The sequence below is a fragment of the Lithobates pipiens genome, unplaced genomic scaffold (assembly GCF_037356315.1).
Source record: "Lithobates pipiens isolate NorthernLeopardFrog02 unplaced genomic scaffold, aLitPip1_a1.2 Scaffold_28, whole genome shotgun sequence".
NCBI classification, from domain to species: domain Eukaryota; kingdom Metazoa; phylum Chordata; class Amphibia; order Anura; family Ranidae; genus Lithobates; species Lithobates pipiens.
This window is the reverse complement of record NW_027507789.1, coordinates 225,196,802-225,212,890: the sequence shown is the minus strand read 5'-3', so window position 1 is coordinate 225,212,890 and position 16,089 is coordinate 225,196,802. Positions and strand designations below refer to the sequence as shown.

Genomic DNA, 16,089 nt, shown 5'->3' with positions numbered 1-16,089 from the left:
AGGGTGCTGTGAGGTAATATATATATGGGGGGGGGTGCTGTGAGGTTATATATATATAATATATGGGGGGTGCTGTAAGGTAATATATATGGGGGTGGGGGTGTTGTGAGGTAGTGTGTATATATATATATATATATATGGGGGGTGCTGTGAGGTAAAATATATATATATAGGGGGGTGCTGTGAGGTAATATATATATGGGGGGTGCTGTGAGGTAATAAATATATATATATATATATATATGGGGGTGCTGTGAGGTAATATATATATGGGGGGGTGCTGTGAGGTAATATATATGGGGGGGTGCTGTGAGGTAATATATATATATATGGGGGTGCTGTGAGGTAATATATATATATATATATATATATATATATATATATATATATAGGGGGTGTTGTGAGGTAATATATATGGGGGGGAGTGCTGTAAGGTAATATATATGGGGGGTGCTGTGAGGTAATATATATATATATATATATATATATATATATATATATATATATATATATATATATATATGGGTGCTGTGAGGTAATATATATATATATATATATATATATATATATATATGGGGGGGGTGCTGTGAGGTAATATGGGGGGGTGCTGTGAGGTAATATATATGGGGGGAGTGCTGTAAGGTAATATATATGGGGGGTGCTGTGAGGTGATATATATATATATATATATATATGGGGGGTGGTGTGAGGTAATATATATGGGGGGGAGTGCTGTAAGGTAATATATATGGGGGGTGCTGTGAGGTGATATATATATATATATATATATATATATATGGGGGGTGGTGTGAGGTAATATATATGGGGGGCAGTGCTGTAAGGTAATATATATGGGGGGTGCTGTGAGGTGATATATATATATGGGGGGTGGTGTGAGATAGCATGTAGGGGGGTATGATGAGGTGGGTGAGGGGTATCCTGGGGTAGTATATAGTAGGAGGAGCGGTATGTCCTGTGTAGTGGGCGGGGCGATGGACACAATACAATGTAGCGCTCGGCGCACACACTTTGTATACTTTGTATCTCTCCTCCGGCGGGAATCCGCTCTGCAATTAGAGGGCGTAGCGATCAGCTGTGAGGCTCCGCCCCCTGTCCGGTCAGGTGGAGCGGTGGGCGGGGCCTGTCCTCCTCCAGACACACCGGAGACACCGAGAGAGACGCCGAGCGGCACTTACCGGCACCTACCGGGTACGGAGCTGTATATATCTATAACTGCATGGAGTCTGCAACTCATATATACTGCATGATGACATACACACACAGATATATAATGTATACCTGTCCGGACAGAGTTGGATCGGTATATATATATATCCCTGTATACTGGGACACATACGTAGCCCTTGCAGTGTATATATGTAGTGTGTCCTCTCTGTATATCTGCAGCTGATATAAAGGAAGAGATATTCAGCGATCAGTCAGAACATGGTGACCTCAGACAGGGGAAGGGATGACATTTGGGGATTATCTGGTGACAATGACCTGGGGGGGATATTAGGCAGAAAGTGAACATGTTGTCCCTGAAGTTGATGTGATGAAGCAGAAGCAATGGACAAGTGTGAGGATTGGAGGACATTGGGGTGTGTAGGGGCGGGTCACTGATAGGTCACTGGCGCTCTTGTGGGGTGTTCCCAGTCTGTGGCGGTGAGGACCAACCAGAAGGGGGCTAAGGAAGGAGAACCAATGACAAGCCCTATGCAGCCATCCATCCACCCTCCGCCGCCCCCCCCCCCATCCGTGCTCCCGGACCCTCATCTACATGCCAGGATTTCAATGGGGATGGTTTTTGTCTTTTTTTGTAAGCTGGTGATTGGAGCCGGAGGCTCTAATTGGCACTGCACTCTGAGCCCACCCAGTTGTGTGACCATAGCAAATGAATATTCCCTATTGTCTTCCTGATTCTCCTTCCAGCCAATCAGTAAGTGGGTCCGGAATTGCCATTGGCCCCGGGAGTCTTAGGAGTCGCCATTGGCCCGGGGAGTCTTGGGAGTCGCCATTGGTCCAGGAAGTGGTGATTGGCTCAGGGAGAGTCGGGATTGGTCCGGGAAGTGGTGATTAGCTCGGGGAGAGTCGGGATTGGTCCGGGAAGTGGTGATTAGCTCGGGGAGAGTCGGGAATGGTCCGGGAAGTGGTGATTGGCTCGGGGAGAGTCGGGATTGGTCCGGGAAGTGGTGATTGGCTCAGGGAGAGTCGGGATTGGTCCGGGAAGTGGTGATTAGCTCGGGGAGAGTCGGGATTGGTCCGGGAAGTGGTGATTGGCTCGGGGAGAGTCGGGATTGGTCCGGGAAGTGGTGATTGGCTCAGGGAGAGTCGGGATTGGTCCGGGAAGTGGTGATTGGCTCGGGGAGAGTCAGGATTGGTCCGGAAAGTGGTGATTGGCCCGGGGAGTCTCGGGAAGTCTCCAATGGCCCGGGGAGCCTTGGGGTGTTCGCCACCTTCTCATCCGTTCATCTCCTGCAGGGGAGGGGGGATCACCACCTTCCCATCCATTTCCCCATGCTGGGGGGGAGGGGTGATGCTTTGCCGCCCCAAAATAATAGAGGGTGTGCTCGGGGTGCAGTTCTGGGAGGTGTCCATAGACTCCCTCCCAGAACTGGACGAACGTCCTGTAGCGATTATTCGGCTGTAGTGCGGTCACCTGGGGGGGCCCTGCCCCCGCCGCCCTATCTGTGCTGTGATTTGGTACAGCACAAGTCGGTCAGCAGGTCCTGGCATATAATTTATGGCTGGGACCTGCTGATCGGATTAGTGACTGACAGTACAGGGCGCTGTGTATACTAACAACACAGAGCTCAGTACATGGAGGAGAGATTTGGCTGTTTGCAGGGAGAAAAAACAAACTTCCATTAGTAAAAAAAAAAAAAATGTACATAATATACACATTATACATTGTTGGGCACAAAGTTTAACCTTTTAATTGCCCCTAGGTATTAACCCCTTCCCAGCCAGTGTCATCAGTACAGTGACAGTGTATAGTATTATCTCTGTATTAGTGTCACTGGTGAGATCAGTGTCAGATTGCCGATCGCAGTCCCATTATAAGTCGCTGATCACCACCATTACTAGTATAAGATTATATATATATAATTTCTGGTATACATCCCATAGTTTGTAGACACAATAACTTTCACACAATCTAATCTTTATACACTTACTAAAGACAGCAGAATACATTTTGCCTTCAGTTTCTGAATAAAATTCATTTTTTTGTTGTTTTGTTATTGGATATGATTTATAACCAAAAGTAAAAAAAATTGTATATTTTTATTTTTATTTATGTAATTAAAAATAAAATAGCAGAGGTGATCAAATACCACCAGAAGAAAGCTCGATCACTTGATTAATAAAGTTATAACCTACATTCTGATCACAGGGGGGGTGAGATGAGGAAATGCTTCTTCCTCCTGCAGCAGGCTGATGACATCATTTCAGCCGAGGCAAAGTTATAACCTACAGTCTGATCACAGGGGAAGTGGAGAGACTGAGTAAATGCTGCCTCCTGCCTGCAGCAGACTGATGACATTATCCCAGGCAAAGTCATAACGTACAGTCTGATCACGGAGGGGGTGGGGGAGAGACTGAGAAAATTCTTCCTCCTCTGCTTGCAGCAGACTGACATAGTTTCAGCCTAGGCAATGTCATAATGTGCAGTCTGAGAGGGGGGGAGAGACTGAGGATGCTTGCAGCAGACTGACATAATGTCAGCTTAGGGAAAGTTATAACCTACAGTCTGATCGGGGGGGGGGGGGCTGTTGACTGAGGGGAAATGCTGCCTCCTGCCTGCAGCAGACTTACATTGTCTAATCCTAGGTCTGATCATGGGGGAGGGAGAGAGAGAGACTGAGGAAATGCTGCCTCCTGCCTGCAGCAGTCTGATGACATTATCCCAGGCAAAATTATAACATACAGTCTGATCACTGGGAAGAGGGGGGAGACTGAATAAATGCTTCCTCCTCTACTTGGAGCAGACTGAGGACATCATCTCAGCCTAGGCACAGTGATAATGTATAGTCAGTTTACTGGGGTGGGGGAGACTGAGCAAATGCTTCCTCCTCTGCCTGCAGCAGACTGACATTGTTTCAGCCTAGGCAAAGTCATAACGTGCAGTCTAATGGGGGGGAAGAGACTGAGGAAATGCTTCCTCCTGCCTGCAGCAGGCTGATTACATCATCTCAGCCTAGGCAAAGTTATAACCTTCAGTCTGATCATTGGTGGGGGAAGAGACATAGGAAATGCTTCCTCCTCTGCCTGCGGCAGACTGACATTGTCTCAGCTAGGCAAAGTTAGAACTTGCAGTCTAATCACTGAGGAAGGAGAGACTGAGGAAATGCTTCCTCCTGCCTGCAGCTGACTGATGACATCATCTTAGCCTAGGCAAAGTTAGAACCTACAGTCTGATCATTAAGTGATCATTAAGTGGGGGGAAGAGACTGAGTAAATGCTTCCTCCTGCCTGCAGCTGACTGATGACATCCTCTTAGCCTAGGCAAAGTTAGAACCTACAGTCTGATAATTTAGTGGGGGGCAGAGACTGAGGAAATGCTTCCTCCTCTGCCTGCGGCAGACTGACATAGTCTCAGCCTAGGCAAAGTCATAATGTGCAGTCTGATCACTGAGGGGGGGGAGAGACTGAGAAAATGCTTCCTCCTGCCTGCAGCAGACTGATGACATCATCTTATCCTAGGCAAAGTCACTGGTGGAGCAGAAGGATGGGTTTTTAATAATAAAAGGCGGAGCTTCTGTGAAGAATGATGCTGTTGCTCCACATTGTTACATGTCAGTTGTTTATTTATGAGGACAGGTAAAGGTGAGCGAACCCAACTCCTTCAGTCCTGGATTGGAAGCAGATGATTGGTCGCAGAGTCGGGTGGCTTCCTCCTGCGATCGTTGATGATATTCGCCCTCCGCGGCGCTCGTAACTCTTCTACGGACAGGACTTCTTATTTCATCCCAAACCCATTTCTGCTGAACGTTGCGAGTCTGCGCTGAGCCTGGCGTTCTGGGGACGGCGGCGTCACCAGGGGGGGTCTGCGGATTGCGAAGCACATCCGTAAATCACACGGTGCAATTACCCCCCCCCCCTTGTCTAAATTCTTCCAGGCTCGCTGGAGAGTCGCCATAAATCCAGGCGTTGGACTAAACGCGCCTGAAATTGCCGGGATTGGGAGTCCCCGGGCGGCCGTCATGGACGTTTATATCCAAACAGGTCCCGACCTCTCCTTGCAGATTAATTGATGGATGGCTCGGAGCGGAGTGCCTCCCGCGGTGACGTGTTTCGGCTCCTTTTTGTTACGTCCTGTGGATTGGCCGCGGCGTGCTAGGTGCCGCACTGAATTTTTTTTTTAGCGGAGGTTGTTAGCGCCCGGGGAAAATCGCATTGTGTGAAGCTGGTCACCCCCCAAAAAAAAAAAGGATCAGGGGCTTCTTTTGGGTGACCAGCTTCACGCAATCAGATTTGCTGCAGTTTTCGCACTGCAAAAAGCATGAAGCTTCTCAACCCAAAAAGGAGCAGGAGCTTCTGTTGGGCGTCAAACTTCACGACATGCGATTTGCAGCACTGCAATCATGGCAAAAACGCACCGCTTCGAAAATAATGACACCGAACCTGTGTTTTACGATCGAGGTCAGAATCGCAGCGTTTCTGCTGCAGTACCAAAATGTCCAGGTGTGAATGGAGCCGCCCGGGTTCTCACAAATGCGGTTTTTGGATGCGTTTTCCAACTCGCAGATTTGCATGACTGGCTAGATAAGTGTTCCTATATAGGTGGTTCATGGGTTTTCAATGCCATTACAAAAAGGTCCTGCGCAAGGTTTTTAGCGGTGCGTTCCCGACTTGCAAGTGATAGTGGCATGCAGAGAGAAGTGTTCACATAGGATTGCTATTGACATGCGTTGTTTGGCAGTGAAGTAGATGATGGGGGGGGCGTGTTTTTGGCATTGAGGTGGTTGGGGGGAGTTTTATTTAAAATTTTTATTTTATTTTTGTCATTGAAGTGGATTGGGGGGGGGGGCTTTTTTTGGTATTGAAGTGGATGGGGGGGCTTTTTTGCCATTGAAGTGGAGGGGGGGGCTTTTTTTTTTTTTTTTTTGCCATTGAAGTGGATGGGGGGGCTTTTTTTGGCATTAAAGTGGATTGGGGGGGGGGAGGGGGGTTTTCATTGCAGTGGATGGGGGGCTTTTTTGGCATTGAGGTGGATGGGGGAGGCGTTTTTTTATTTTTTTGGCACTGAGGTGGATGGGGGGGGGGGGTGGGGTGGGATACCACCTGGTTGTAGTGCATGGGGGGGTGGGGTGGGATACCACCTAGTTGTAGTGCATGGGGGGGGGGGGTGGGATACCACCTGGTTGCAGTGCATGGGGGGGTGGGGTGGGATACCACCTGGTTGTAGTGCATGGGGTGGGGTGGGATACCACCTGGTTGTAGTGCATGGGGGGTGGGGTTGGGTGGGATACCACCTGGTTGTAGTGAATGGGGTGGGGTGGGATACAACCTGGTTGTAGTGCATGGGGTGGGGTGGGATACCACCTGGTTAATAGCTTGTTAGTTGGTCTCCTGTACTTTTGTGCAGATGGAGGATTGTAAAGTGAAGGTAAGGATGCATTGAATTTTGGGGAAGGGGAATGTGCGGTCCAAACCCTTTTCCCATTTATCTATAAACGGGAGGGTTGGCTGTTCTATCGGAGAGACCTGGAGATTGTATGTCATGGAAGGGTACGGTTTGTCAGGCAGTGTTCCTCAAATGTCGTTAAAGATTGGCCAAAGCGTTGAGGGTTTGGTGTGGACATGAGGTGGTAATGTCGTAATTGAAGGGCGGTCCAAAAAGGAAGCTTCAAAGGACCCGTGTCACTCCTCGGTGTCTCCAGAGAGGTCCACAACTCCTTTACCAAGAAGTGTGTTTGCCACGATGTGGGGGTTCAGCCCGGGAGGGAACTGCAGATTTCCTATAATGGGGAACATCGGTGAATCGAGTGTGGCCAGAGAATATTTAAGGCAAGCTTGGGAGCCCACGCGGGGGGGGCTTTTTTGTTTTTTTTTCGCATTGAAGTGGATGGGAGGCAAGTTGTGGAGAAAGATTGACAAACTCGCACCTGTACTGAAATCGCACAGAATAATGACATTGCGATTTCAATACACGTTCAAATGACTTTTTCATCAGATCAGAAGACGGGGTGAGGGGGGGGGGGTAAATAGCCCGGTATGGTGGCGGCTTTGTCTATAAATGAATGACGGCTCCGTATTATTTCTACACTATGTCTGGCTGCCTCTTCATCTTCTATTATCACCAAGGTCAGCAGATTCACAGCAGAGACAGCGGCACTCGTCCTTCTCCCAGGATTATAAAGGAAAACCATTTAGATATGTTCTCATGTATAATAGACCTTCACACCATCCCTGACATGTCCCTGTATACAGCAACACCTCCCCTAACATGTCCGTGTATACAGCAACACCATCCCTGACATGTCCGTGTATACAGCAACACCATCCCTGACATGTCCGTGTATACAGCAACACCATCCCTGACATGTCCGTGTATACAGCAACACCATCCCTGACATGTCCGTGTATACAGCAACACCATCCCTGACATGTCCGTGTATACAGCAACACCATCCCTGACATGTCCGTGTATACAGCAACACCATCCCTGACATGTCCGTGTATACAGCAACACCATCCCTGACATGTCCGTGTATACAGCAACACCATCCCTGACATGTCCGTGTATACAGCAACACCATCCCTGACATGTCCGTGTATACAGCAACACCATCCCTGACATGTCCGTGTATACAGCAACACCATCCCTGACATGTCCGTGTATACAGCAACACCATCCCTGACATGTCCGTGTATACAGCAACACCATCCCTGACATGTCCCTGTATACAGCAACACCATCCCTGACATGTCCCTGTATACAGCAACACCATCCCTGACATGTCCGTGTATACAGCAACACCATCCCTGACACGTCCCTGTATACAGCAACACCATCCCTGACACGTCCCTGTATACAGCAACACCATCCCTGACACGTCCCTGTATACAGCAACACCATCCCTGACACGTCCCTGTATACAGCAACACCATCCCTGACACGTCCCTGTATACAGCAACACCATCCCTGACACGTCCCTGTATACAGCAACACCATCCCTGACACGTCCCTGTATACAGCAACACCATCCCTGACACGTCCCTGTATACAGCAACACCATCCCTGACACGTCCCTGTATACAGCAACACCATCCCTGACACGTCCCTGTATACAGCAACACCATCCCTGACACGTCCCTGTATACAGCAACACCATCCCTGACACGTCCCTGTATACAGCAACACCATCCCTGACACGTCCCTGTATACAGCAACACCATCCCTGACACGTCCCTGTATACAGCAACACCATCCCTGACATGTCCCTGTATACAGCAACACCATCCCTGACATGTCCCTGTATACAGCAACACCATCCCTGACATGTCCCTGTATACAGCAACACCATCCCTGACATGTCCCTGTATACAGCAACACCATCCCTGACATGTCCCTGTATACAGCAACACCATCCCTGACATGTCCCTGTATACAGCAACACCATCCCTGACATGTCCCTGTATACAGCAACACCATCCCAACATGTCCCTGTATACAGCAACACCATCCCTTCCCACAATACATCCCTGACATGTCCCTGTATACAGCAACACCTTCCCTTCCCACAATACATCCCTGACATGTCCCTGTATACAGCAACACCTTCCCTTCCCACAATACATCCCTGACATGTCCCTGTATTTAGCAAAACACCATCACTTCCCATACTATATCCCTTTTTCTTTTTTCCAGCTACCCCTGAACTCCCCTCTGTGTTAGCTTATCAGTACATGTACACGGGATCCCCCATCTCTCCTTTGTGTTATCTTATCAGTACATGTACACGGGATCCCCGATATCTCCTCTGTTATCAGTACATGTACATGGGATCCCTGATCTCTCCTCTGTGTTATCTTATCAGTACATGTACAAGGGATCGTTTATAGTCCTTTCTAGGCAGTCGAGTTTAGAAGCATTTTTTGGAAAGCAAAAGAATGCTCTCAGGATGTATGTTTAGAAGCATTTGAAATGCCTAACGCCTGTTACGGCTTGTAAACGCGGTAACTCCTCGCGTTTAGCCACGTTTAACTTACAGGCGTTTTTCATTTTTGCCTATTTGAAAAAAATATACGCTTCTAAACGCTGCAAACCAGACGTTTTGTACATTAAGCCTAACTTTATAGAGAGCCACAAGGTGAGAGGCTGTAACTTTGTAGAGAGTCACAAGGTGAGCAGCTGCAACATTGTAACTTTATAGAGTCACAAGGTGAGAGGGTGCAACATTGTAACTTTGTAGTGAGTCACAAGGTGAGAGGCTGCAACATTGTAACTTTGTAGTGAATCACAAGGTGAGCAGCTGCAACACTGTAACTTTGTAGCGAGTCACAAGGCGAGAGCCTGCAACATTGTAACTTTGTAGCGAGCCACAAGGTGAGAGGCTGTAACTTTGTAGCGAGTCACAAGGTGAGAGGCTGCAACATTGTAGAGTCACAAGGTGAGAGGCTGCAACATTGTAGAGTCACAAGGTGAGAGGCTGCAACATTGTAGAGTCACAAGGTGAGAGGCTGCAACATTGTAGAGTCACAAGGTGAGAGGCTGCAACATTGTAGAGTCACAAGGTGAGAGGCTGCAACATTGTAGAGTCACAAGGTGAGAGGCTGCAACATTGTAGAGTCACAAGGTGAGAGGCTGCAACATTGTAGAGTCACAAGGTGAGAGGCTGCAACATTGTAGAGTCACAAGGTGAGAGGCTGCAACATTGTAGAGTCACAAGGTGAGAGGCTGCAACATTGTAACTTTGTAGATGATTTGTGTCAGACTTGTGTGAATCCATCATGATCTCCAGTACATACTGGTGTCCCCTCTCTGAAGGAATCCTAATCTGGTAAATAGATGGTGACTGCGGATGATGCCTGAACACAGAATCGGCCTTCTGGAGATGAAGACATTGTCGGGGGGAAGTTCTGAGGTTTTCTATCCCTGGTTTAGCACCGTACTTGGCAAACGTCTACCAAACCTGAACAACTTGTACCATCTGTCTGTTGACCGGTCCTCTTGAAGCCCTCTACCCGGTGCAGTTTGTTACGTGTTGTTGTTTTAGCCCTGAAGTGTTTTTGGTGTATTGTTTTGTAGAGGATTTGGCAATTTGCTCTTCAGCTGCAGTTTAGAAGTTTTGTGACCCGGATTGGCGGGGATAGAAGTGCGATGTCCCCCACCCCCCGCCCCCCGATGTTGGGAAGGGGGTCTTCTTTCATTTCATTAGTTGGGGCCGCTTTGCATAGCTATAGATGTTTGATTTGTGCCGGCTGATGTGGGATTTGTCCGGGTTTTGTCAGGCGAGCGTTCCTGCAGAGCCCGGGCCTCGATTGCCTCTCTTCCCCCCCCCCCCCCAACCACGCATTAACTCCCTCTGCGATTTCATTCAGTAGGCGGCCCGGCTGGGGGTTGTAGTATCAGTCGGGGGCCGATTGTAATGTGCCAGGCGTCCCGTCGCCTCATTGTATCGCCTGAAAAGCGCTGAGCCCACTGCTGCCCATCGCCTCTCATTCATGTCCGATACGTCGCTTCCCAATCCCTTGCGACTGAAGGATGGCGGCTTCCAGGTCCTGCCTGCTCCTTGTATTTCCATCCATGGAATAAAATCGCTCCGCTCTGTATATACAGTGGTGTGAAAAAGTGTTTGCCCCCTTCCTCATTTCCTGTTCCTTTGCATGTTTGTCACACTTAAGTGTTTCGGAACATCAAACCAATTTAAACAATAGTCAAGGACAACACAAGTAAACACAAAATGCAATTTGTAAATGAAGGTGTTTATTATTATTAGGTGAAAAAAAATCCAAACCATCATGGCCCTGTGTGAAAAAGTGATTGCCCCCAGGGGCGTAACTATAAATCACAGGGCCCCATAGCAAAATGTTGTATGGGCCCCCCCCCCCCACCAAAAAAAATGAACTAATGCCATTAAACAACAGACTACCACACCCATGTGGCACAGTACCCAGGCAACGGCTTATAATAATTTTGAACAACAAAGTATGCAGTATACTGTATGCAGCCCCTGAAGGGAACACATTGCTGACCTCCAGGCCTTTTAACCAATTTCTGTTCTGTTATATAAAATGAAATAGTTCAACTCACCATAATGCAAAATCAGTGGGATCCCTGAGCGTGTCACTTGCCATCATCGCCTGCCACCAGATGCAGATTGTAACTTGTCAAACGTTGCGGAATGTCACCTACCACATGTTGCGGATTGTCACTTGCCAAGTCACCTGCCACACATTATGGATTGTCACTTGCCACACATTATGGATTGTCACATGCCACGTCCTGGATTGTCACTTGCCACGTCACTTGCCACACATTATGGATTGTAACTTGCCACGTCCTGGATTGTCACTTGCCACACATTAAGGATTGTCACTTGTCACATCACCTGCTACACATTGCAGATTGTCCACTTGCCACGTCGCCTGCCACCAGATGCAGATTGTCACTTGTCACACGTTGCAGAATGTCGTCACCTGCCACATGTTGCGGATTGTCCACTTGCCAAGTCCCGGATTGTCACTTGCCACATTACCTGCCACACATTACGGATTGTCACTTGCCATGTCCTAGATTGTCACTTGCCACGTCTCGGGTTGTCACTTGCCACGTCACCTGCCACACATTACGGATTGTCACTTGCCACGTCACCTGCCACACATTACGGATTGTCACTTGTCACATCACGGATTTTCACTTGCCACGTCACCTGCCACATGTTACGGATTGTCACTTGCCACATCCAGGTTGTCACTTGCCACGTCACCTGCCACACATTACGGATTGTCACTTGCCACGTCCTAGATTGCCACACATTACAGATTGTCACTTACCACATCCTAGATTGTCACTTGCCACACATTATGGATTGTCACTTGCACGTCCCGGGTTGTCACTTGCCACGTCACCTGCCACACATTACGGATTGTCACTTGTCACGTCACGGATTTTCACTTGCCACGTCACCTGCCACATGTTACGGATTGTCACTTGCCACGTCACCTGCCACATGTTACGGATTGTCACTTGCCACATCCAGGTTGTCACTTGCCATGTCACCTGCCACACGTTACGGATTGTCACTTGCCACGTCTCTGGTTGTCACTTGCCACGTTGCCTGCCACACATTATGGATTGTCATTTGCCACGTCATGGATTTTCACTTGCCACGTCACCTGCCACACGTTACGGATTGTCACTTGCCACGTCCTGGGTTGTCACTTGCCACGTCGCCTGCCACACATTATGGATTGTCACTTGCTCTGCCACTTTCCTGCTGTGTCACAGAGTCAGCCAGCAGATTATCAGTCAGGCAGCAGAGAGATAATGTCATTCTGCTTCCTGGCTGCCTGCACAGTGAAGGGGGAACTGCACTGCAGGGATGAGAGGGCGGCGAGAGATGATGTCATCTCTATGCTCCCTCGCCCGTCAGCTCCCTGATTGGCCAGCCCGCTCACGCCCACTCTCTCACCAGCGGACCGGCCACTCTCATCTGCCTCCCACTATCACCCGCGGAGCCCCCCGCGGACCCACGGAGCCCCCCGCGGACCCGCGGACTGCCCGCTCTCACCCGCGGAGCCGCCCGCGGTCCACCCGCGGAGCCGCGGACTACCCGCGGAGCCACGGACTACCCGCGGGCCGCCCGCGGACCGCCAGCTCTCACCCGCGGAGCCGCCCGCGGACCACCCGCGGAGCCGCGGACTGCCCGCGGGCCACCCGCGGAGCCGCCCGCTATCTCCCGCGGAGCCATAGCGCCTGTCCTCACCGGGCCCCATTTGACTGCGGGCCCCATAGCGCCCGCATGTGCTGCTATGGCGGTAGTTCCGCCACTGATTGCCCCCCTTGTTAAAACATAATATAACTGTGGTTGTCCACACCTGAGTTCAATTTCTATAGCCACACCCAGGCCTGATTATTGCCACACCTGTTCACAATCAAGGCATCACTTAAATAGGAGCTGCTTGACACAGTAAGGTCCACCAGAAGATCCTTAAAAGCTACACATCATGCCGAGACCCAAAGAAATTCAGGAACAATTGAGAAAGAAAGTAATTGAGATCTATCAGTCTGGAAAGGGTTATAAAGCCATTTCCAAAGCTTTGGGAATCCAGCGAACCACAGTGAGAGCCATTATCCACAAATGGCGAAGACATGGAACAGTGGTGAACCTTCCCAGGAGTGGCCGGCCGCCCAAAATTACCCCAAGAGCGCAGCGACGACTCATCCAAGAGGTCACAAAAGACCCCACAACAACGTCCAAGGAACTGCAGGCCTCACTTGCCTCAGTTAAGGTCAGCGTTCATGCCTCCACCATCAGGAAAAGACTGGGCAAAAATGGCCTGCATGGCAGAGTTCCAAGGAGAAAACCACTGCTGAGCAAAAAGAACATCAAAGCTCGTCTCAATTTCTCCACAACACATCTTGATGATCCCCAAGACTTTTGGGACAACATTCTGTGGACCGATGAGACAAAAGTGGAACTCTTTGGAAGGTGTGTGTCCAAGTATATCTGGCGTAGAAGGAACACTGCATTTCATAAAAAGAACATTATACCAACAGTAAAATATGGTGGTGGTAGTGTGATGGTCTGGGGCTGTTTTGCTGCTTCAGGACCTGGAAGACTTGCCGTGATAAAAGGAACTATGAATTCTGCTGTCTACCAAGAGATCCTGAAGGAGAATGTCCGACCATCTGTTCGTGTACTCAAGCTGAAACCAACTTGGGTTCTACAGCAGGACAATGATCCTAAACACACCAGCAAGTCCACCACCGAATGGCTGAAGAAAAACAAAATGAAGACTTTGGAGTGGCCTAGCCAAAGTCCTGACCTGAATCCTATTGAGATGTTGTGGTATGACCTTAAAAAGGCCGTTCATGCTCGAAAACCCTCTAATGTAACTGAATTAGGACAATTCTGCAAAGATGAGTGGGCCAAAATTCCTCCAGGACGCTGTAAAAGCCTCATTGCACGTTATCGCAAACGCTTGGTTGCAGTTGTTGCTGCTAAGGGTGGCCCAACCAGTTATTAGGTTTAGGGGGCAATCACTTTTTCACACAGGGCCATGATGGTTTGGATTTTTTTTCACCTTTAATAATAAACACCTTCATTTAGAAAGTGCATTTTGTGTTTACTTGTGTTGTCCTTGACTATTGTTTAAATTGGTTTGATGTTCCGAAACACTTAAGTGATTGACAAACATGCAAAGGAACAGGAAATGAGGAAGGGGGCAAACACTTTTTCACACCACTGTAAATGTCCTTTTCTGGGAGGAGAGTGAGGTCCCTGTGCGACATCACTTCAGCGCCGGAAGATTTACCCCCTTCATGACCAGGCCATTGTTCGTGATTCGGGAACTGCGCCGCTTTCTCAGTTGCACAGTCGTGCAATGTCATACCCAAATAAAATTGTTGTCTTTTTTTTTTTTTTTTTCCTCCCCCACAAATTGAACTTCTTTCTTTTGGCGGTATTTGATTACCTCTGCGTTTTTTTTTTTTATTATTTATTTTTTTGTTTTGTGCTATAAACACAAAAAAGCAATTCGTTTTGAAAAGAAAAAATATATTTATTTTTTTTTTACCTTTTTTTTTGATATAATTAATAAGTATCCCAAAAAAATAACAAATTTTTTCATCAGTTTAGGGCAACATGTATTCTTATTTTTTATAAAAAAAAAAAAAAAAAAAAAAGCAATAAGCATATATTGATTGGTTTGCGCAAAAGTTATAGTGTCTACAAAATAAGATATAGATTTATGGCATTGTAATTTTATTTATTCATTTTTTTATTTTTTTTACTAGTAATGGCGGAGATCTGCATTTTTTTAGCGGGGCTGCGACATGGCGTCAGACACTTTTGACACTTTTTTTTGAGACTATTGACATTTACACAGAGATCATAGCTAAAATAGCCACTGATTACTGTATAAACATGAATGGCAGGGAAGGGGTTAAACACTAGGGGGCGATCAAGGGGTTAAATGTGTTCCCCAGGAAGGTGTGTCTAACTGGGGGGGGGGGGGGGGGGACTGACTGGAGGAGGAGTGAGATCGCTGTTCCTGATTACTAGGAACAGCAGAGCTGTCTGTTTACATTGACAGATCCCCTTTCTGTCTCTCTCAGGAGTGATCGAAGGTTGACGGCCACGCGCGTTGGCTCCGGCGTCGCACACCGCGGGCGTGTTCCCCCTGATGCCTTTTAAAGCGGTTTTTCAAGTTTCTTTCGTTTTTGTGTCTCTTCGCCTGTGTGTGTAATAAATTTGCATTTAAGCAAGAGGGGGGAAAAATGTTATACAAAACAAACAAGTGGATTAACACAAATCTATTTGTTGACATGTCATAACACCGTCACTGGCGGGCGTTCCCAAATGTCTGACACAGATCAGCCCCTGACCTTGTGACTTGTTACATTGTTGCACTCTGATCGCCGATCTCCTCCTTGTTTCAGAGTCCTCCCCCCCCCCCCCGCCCCCCTCGGCACCAATTCTCAGCCCAGCAGATTATTTTATTCCCTTTTCTCGGGGACAAATCGCAGAGCAGGAATTGGCCCCTCGGTGGCGGCGGCTGGCGGTAATTTCGTTATATAAATGCAGATTATAAATCAGCCTTGTCCCTGTAATACCAGCGATTTTCAGGCCACTTACAAGGGGATGAAATCAGCGGGAGCAGAAATCCTGCGTTTCGCTGATAATGCGGCGGTAAATCGGGGGGGGGGGGGGGCTCAGGCAGGGCGCAGGATTGCCTGCCTGTCACTATATAAATGTCGGGGAAATAAATTTATGATGGAGGCCGAGGAGAGAGTGGGCCGGGGGCTCAGCCAGCTCCTCAGCATGCCGTGTTTTCTGCTTTTCCCTCATCTTCTACCAATAGGACATCCTGAAAACCGGCATACAGTGTGGTAATACACTAAGTGCCAGGGATGGG

General features: G+C 48.3%; 1 protein-coding gene across 1 annotated transcript in view; it reads left to right on the top strand.

The window, feature by feature from the left end:
* Positions 1–1,106: 1,106 nt before the first annotated feature.
* The window catches only part of SULF2 (sulfatase 2), a gene marked incomplete in the record, with an annotated part of 294,975 nt that continues 279,992 nt past the window's right edge, over positions 1,107–16,089 (top strand). The window contains 1 exon segment of the mRNA XM_077460607.1: positions 1,107–1,209.